The following is a 6,578-nucleotide window of genomic DNA, read 5'->3' as shown; positions in this document are numbered from 1 at the left end:
CTTCATATTTGTGATCATTTAAACACAGACATGTTTTAGGATCAACACTATTAAACATATATGGTATTAAAAATGGATTTTTAATTTAGAGGCTTCCTCATAAGACAGGGCTTTAAGATCTGGCAGAAATGCAGGAGCCATTTTAGGGCCTTCACTATTTGAAAACCACACTTTTATTGTGCATGTTACTAAATACATATGTGATTAATCAAATTAGCCACAAGATAATAACTGACTAACATAATATCTGTCTGTGAAGGTTTGGTCTTTGTCCTGTAGCCGAGCCAACTTTGGATGCACACATAAATATTTAAGATATTAAAATAAGTTTTTAAAAAGACTTCTAGTGAGTAAATCTCTCTTTTTTTTAATGATTTCTGACCTTTGTGTTGGACAAATATTCTGTAATTATAAATCTGTAGTGACTGAGCTCTGGACTAGTATTCTGTAAAACCTTTACAGGTATTTTTACAGTTTAAGGTCAGTAAAAGTACCTCAGATAACCCCAAATAACAGTGAAGCGAAATCACACAGACTTCAGTTACTTTAATTAACTGAAAAACCTGAGAAATGAGTTCAATTCTTCATTAAAATCTGTTGAACTAAACTTGGACTACAATAAATTGGACGCACATGTCATAATAACCCTCAGAATCTTCTTTTTTTTTACTTATCAAGTAAAGTGATTTCCATATAGCTGCGTCATCATTTCCTGTGCCTTTCCTTTTTTCCCTCCTTGCATCAGTTATACGGAGGAGACTATTTTTCCGCAGGAAAAAAAACATCAGTTTTCAGGCTGCACAGACAGAAAGCGACACAGACCCGTTTAAAGAATGGATCATTGAACAAAGACTACAGCAGCACAGAGGGACAGGTAGGGGTGTTTGTTTCAGCTCACTAAATGTTTATATGTGTGGAAATCTAACGACATTATACCTTTTAAGAAACTTATAGTATTTACAGCATCTTTAGACAGCTGAGTTCATAAAAAAGCATTTTCTCTTTGTATTTTCTGCTCTGTTTCTGTATGTATATTGGTAACGTCATTTACATGGCTGAGCTTAAAGTTATTCATAGACTCTGACTTTGATCGATGTTGGTAAACTGTCCAATAATCCACTGTTTGATGTTTAGAGAGAAAGTAGTTCTTCTCAGCCTCAGTGCTGCATTTTCATCGCTCGGCCTACAGGGGGCGCCTCAGCCTTTGGAATTTGATCCATCTGAGCCAGTCAGTGTCTCCTGCAGCCCTCAGACACTGCTGATACACTCACCTGTGTTTACTTTCCCCTTCATGTCCCTGCAAGTTTCTGTTCAATTATTTTTTATGTCTTTATGGGACAAACCCACACACACACACACACACACCACACACAGAGAAACTCAACTCTATGAGAAATGCAAGGTTTCTGAGTTGGTTGTCACTGATATTGTAGCTGCTGTGTGGTGAAAACTTAAAAAGATAAAGGAATGTCCTTGTGCTAGACTTTGCTTCTTGCCGCTCTGCTGGAACGGCGTGTTTTCAGACGCCAGCTGCAGTTATTCAAAGCATTTTTATAAACAGTAACATGGTGCTAACTTGTCGGTTTGTCTGGTTTTCAGACTAAATATTCCAGTTCAGATGGTTCTGTCGTTAATCAACAAGTGACCTGGTTTGTTTTAGATGACTGTTGTGGTTTGAAACTATTGAATTCATTATTGTATTACTTTGTTTTCCTTGTGGAGAGTTCTCGGTGAATGGATGAGTGGTGCACACTGTAACAAAAGGACAGAGAGTTCCTCGTATTTAGAACAAAAGAAAGAACACCTTCATCTGTGCCAACACATACACACAAGTTAGACGGTATAATTTCAGTGTTATTTTCTGTCTTAAATGATGACGGATGGATTGAAGGATGAATATGATAGGAAAACAAACAGATTTGAAATGTGTGTGTGAGGCTGTAAACTCTTATAAACTCTGAATAATCAAACAGCGTGACTACATTCCTGGTTATTCTCTCTGAACAACCACAGAGTGGCAACAATAACATTTTACAAAGCCAGATGAAGTTGTAGTCACATTATTACATAATATTATTATTTTCTGAAGAAGACATCTTCTTCCTTTTTAAAGAGGAGAGGATGTTTTAGCTGCGTCTCCTCCATCAGTGCTGTCTGTCAGGCCCTGAGAGCAGCGGTGTTGACTAAGACACGTCAGCCTGACTCAATCTAATCCCGGAGTTTAAGAGTCTGTTTCTGAAAACCTCATATGGTGTTTGTTACCACCACATATATTCTTATTTTAAAAAGTGTTAAGAGTATTGTGCAGTGACTTTGGCTTTTTTTTTTTTGCTGCTCTAGTCTCAGATGGGTTCAATATTTCCATACTTCCCACGAACCCCTAGGAATGTCCAGGAGCTGAGAGAAAAGGATCTGAGGTTAAAGTTTTGGAGTGTAGGTGTAGAAATCCCCATAGAGCTGCGGGATAATCCCTTTGAATGTTTTAAGATTTAGGATTCACAGTGGATCCTTAACAAACACACATAAGGTTTAGGGATTTTATTTGAGAAAATAAACTCCCCTGTGACTGTGGCATTAGCAGGTGTGTGATCATAGGAATAAACCTTAGATTTGCAGCGTCGGAGCTCTTAACTTAACGTCGGAACCCTTAAAAATGTACTGAAATAATGTATGTTACGTTTTTAGAGCTTTGCATAATAACGTAGAGAGTCCCGCCATGGATGTAAGGGCTTCATGATGAATGTACGTGAGTATATATACGTGGATGATTTGAACTTTCTTTGATGCTTCCATGTCACGCAGGAAGAGGATGTGGCCTTTAATGAGAAATGCAGACAGGACTGCGATCAATGGAACAATGAATTCCATGAGAGAATAAGCTTAGGTTACATTCTTGTAAAACATCCCACAAAAAGCAGTCAGCTCCTCTGTCTTTTGTGCTCGGACAGCGAGGGGTTTGCAGTGTTTTCAGGAAGGGACGAGCTTTTTTTTTTTACGAGGCCTTGAGAGAGGTTTTTTGAGTGGGTCTCTGAGAAAAGCTGCACAGTGGCAGAGCTCTAGAGGCTTCCTGCTGACTTGATGTTACGAACTGTGATGACGGATGTCTGGGTCTTTGTGACTTCCTCTCTTCCCAAGTCTCTGGGTTGATAAGGAACCCCCGAGAGACTGCAAGGAGCAGGTTTTATGGATGGGTAGCTCTTCTTCGACATTTAGTGTAAAGATGTTACATGTAGCAGCAGCAGCACAGAAAGATAAAGGAGTTCACGTTCGATATCGTGACATTTGGGGTTAGTTTTCCTGAACAGGAGCTCTTTGGTGCTGAGCGTCACAGTTCAGTTCTGACTTTGAAAATCAAGATCCACCTTGTTGCTTGTTCTGGAGCTTTTAACTATATCAGAAGATGCCGTTTGCTCAGATTTAATGGTTGCATAAACAGTCCAGCAAATGTAACAGCAAGCTATGTTTTGAGCAGTGTGAAAGGATTACATTCTGAATTTCTAAGTATGTACCTTAACAGTGAGCCCTGTCATGTAATACAGTTGTTTCCCTTGTATGTATTTTGTTAAAGTCTTATTGTGAATCACTGTGTATGTGAAGAAACTTGACTCACTTCCTTATATTTTATAGTGAACAGATGACTACCTTTTAATGGCAAGTGACCGCTTGACCAATAAAAAGCATACTATACAAGTTTGGAATTCATGTGGCTTTCCTCATTGTGTTGTTGTCTGGTTAAATTAACATGCACAGTTCTCGGTCTAACATTACAAAGATGCCCCCCCTTTTATTTCTTCAGTGAATGCTCCAGAACCGCAGCACAGACAGTTAAATGGTTTCATTTGGTTGAATTTAACTCGAACCTAGTGGGGGGATATTACATTTTGGGTGAATATTTTCATTTTTGTGGTCAACTCAAGTTTAGACCTGTGGTTCAGCTCCAAAGCAATATCACTGTATAATATGTTGAGAGATATGCAATAGTGGAATGTGAGACGCATTTACTAAATTACTGTACTTAAAGAGTAATTTAACACCAGGCTGAAAAGCAGTGTTTTGCTCTGCCCCCCTCTGACTACAACCAACATTACTGATGCTTGTGGTCGGTTGTCTCCTGTCGGATTTTTTGCACCTGTAACCACACTTACAGGTGATGTCATGAGGTCATGTAGTACACCTCTACGTCACTTTCAGGGGGTGATACTACTCTTTAAAGGTCCAGCGTGTGACATTTAGGAAGATCTGTTGGCAGATCATTAGTGTATAATCACCTAAATATAGGAATTGTTTTGTTTTTGTTACCTTTGAATGAGCAGTCTGTATCTACAGACTCAGTGGGTCTACTTCCAAAGAGGTTGCCATGTTTCTACAGTAGCCCAGAATGAACAAACCTTAACACCGCTTCTAAATATGGCCGGTTTGGAAGGGGAGGGTGAAGTGAGGCAGTCGCAATCTGCAACTAGACCTCTAGATGCCACTAAATCCTCCACGCCGGTCCTTACATATGACATTTCATGTCCTTTTACACTTCTACTTAATGACATGTCTACCCTCTCAACCAGCTACAACATTAAAATGCTGTTTAAATGTAAACGTTACAGTAAAAGTAATCTAAAAATATATTTATAATAATCTATCACTGACATATGCAATTTTGCTGCATAATTAGTACTTTACATCATGTGCAACAAGTACATCATGCTGATAGTACAAGTGTATGTTGAATGTAAAATTTAAAGTACTTTCCTTAATATAATTTGAAAGGCACATTCATTTTTACTTAAAATCTTAGAGGGAAATTTATACTTTTATATGACAACTCGTAACTTTTCTAAGATTTTACATTCAAACTTTAGTTACACCATTAAATACTGCTTCTACAATGTAATATACAATAATATAACACTGAGAGGAGCTATTTTACTGCACAATAATTTAGTTTTGAGTTACAGTTTCACATTCATTTTGAAAGCAGTACTTTTACTGTACCACATTAACTTCGTGTAACATGTAGCTTCAAAACTCGGCGTCTCCGTTCACCGTGCAAAGCTATATGGTTGCACATTCATCTGTGACAAAATGAAAGACATCTTTGTGTGGGTGAAATGTATTCCTATTGACCAGCGGGCCCAGTGGAGGGCTTCAGCATGACAATGTGTTGCAATGCTGGCAAGGCAACATGGGAGTTTTTCATCCCATCAGCAGCCTTCAACTCGTGAATATTCATCCACACTCCTCGGCCCACCGTGACAATAAACAAGGGAGGGAGAGAGAGAGAGACTTGAATGCCTGGCTGGCTGAGGAGGGCAAATCCCGAGGAAAAAAGTGGGGGGCAAACAACCCGTTTCCATGGTGACAAGTCCTGCCTTCCAGTGTGCAGCAGGCTGTGAGAGGGGAGGCAGGAGGGTGTTTTTTTTTTTTTTCCGTCTTTCCTTTTTGTCGGTTTTGCTTGGAAAGACATAAGTCGGGAGGTTTTTTATTGAAGAGGGGCAGGTAAACCGGCCCAAAGTTTTAAAAAAGGGAAAGAAAAAAAAAAACCTGGATTTGCGCCGTCGCAGAGGGATTATAAAGTGTCAGCAGCCATGGATGTGAGGAGAAAGTCGGAGGTAACAAGCCGCCTGAACCGTTATTGACGAACTAACAAATACAGGAGGGGTAAAACTCTCAGCAGCCGGGGTGGGAAAGGTGGAGGAGGGGGTGGAGGAGGAGGAGGAGGGGGGGTAAAAAGCATTAAAAAAGTTGTGTTTGAGGTGTTAAATAATAATAATAATAAAAAAAAGTTGCAAGGTGCGTTTAAATGTAATCTCCATGTGACCATATTTGGTCATCGACATGTAACGATGAAGTGCAGTAAGGAGGCTAAAAAACACACCGGACTGTGTGTGTGTGTTTGTCTTTTTCTTCAGCTGACCATTTGAATGAAGAAAATAAAAATGTCCCAGCGGATACAAGCAGTAACTCTGTGGATTGTAATTAGACCAAAGTTAGGGCTTAAACATCTCCCCTCCCCCCTAAAAAACAAAAAGAGTCAATCAGCAGATAAACAGAAAGAGCACAGGACTCCAGATCAGACCTCACTGTGGACTTGTTGTAGTCTGGACACTTTCTTTGGTTCTTGGGAGGTTAAATCCACATGAAACAACGTGTACGAGCTTCAAATGTGTTTGTCTTACACACTTACGATCATACTTTATTCAGATTTTATACAATAATTGTACACATGCAGGTTTTCTTTGTGTTCATGCTGTATGTCACTGTACATGACATACAGTTACATGGGTACAGTACAGACCTACAGACTCTACTTGACATTATGTGTGTTGAAATGAGTAAAGGTTTAATGTTGTAATCTTAAATGGCAATAATTAGGCTATGTAAGACAAAATGCACATACTTTGTTCATGTTTTATCACAACAAGCTTGTGTAATTATTTGTTTTACCCTCATAAATATTTGTTAGGAGGCTATAATTTAAACTAGAACTGCAGCTGCTGCTTTAAGCCATGGGCCTAAGCAACAAGTGATCGGTTTTTGGTCCAGATGCAGATAAAACTATTTCTAAACTGATTTTCTAAGACCGA

The 6,578-nt window shown here is 39.1% G+C and overlaps 1 protein-coding gene across 2 annotated transcripts in view; it reads left to right on the top strand.

Moving 5' to 3' along the window:
* The first annotated feature begins 747 nt into the window (after nt 1–747).
* dennd2b (DENN domain containing 2B) overlaps nt 748–6,578 on the top strand; it is a 45,985-nt gene continuing 40,154 nt past the window's right edge. The window contains exon 1 of one of the 2 annotated variants that reach the window (XM_035651904.1): nt 748–874. The gene's annotated coding sequence lies outside the window, so the exon portion shown is untranslated. Of the gene's footprint in view, nt 875–5,272; nt 5,604–6,578 lie in introns of those variants that run through there. The other variant, XM_035651903.1, reaches the window with a different exon arrangement.

The sequence above is a fragment of the Morone saxatilis genome, unplaced genomic scaffold (genome assembly GCF_004916995.1).
Source record: "Morone saxatilis isolate NCDOM2014 unplaced genomic scaffold, NCSU_SB_2.0 Contig11, whole genome shotgun sequence".
NCBI classification, from domain to species: domain Eukaryota; kingdom Metazoa; phylum Chordata; class Actinopteri; family Moronidae; genus Morone; species Morone saxatilis.
This window is presented reverse-complemented; position numbering and strand designations above follow the sequence as displayed.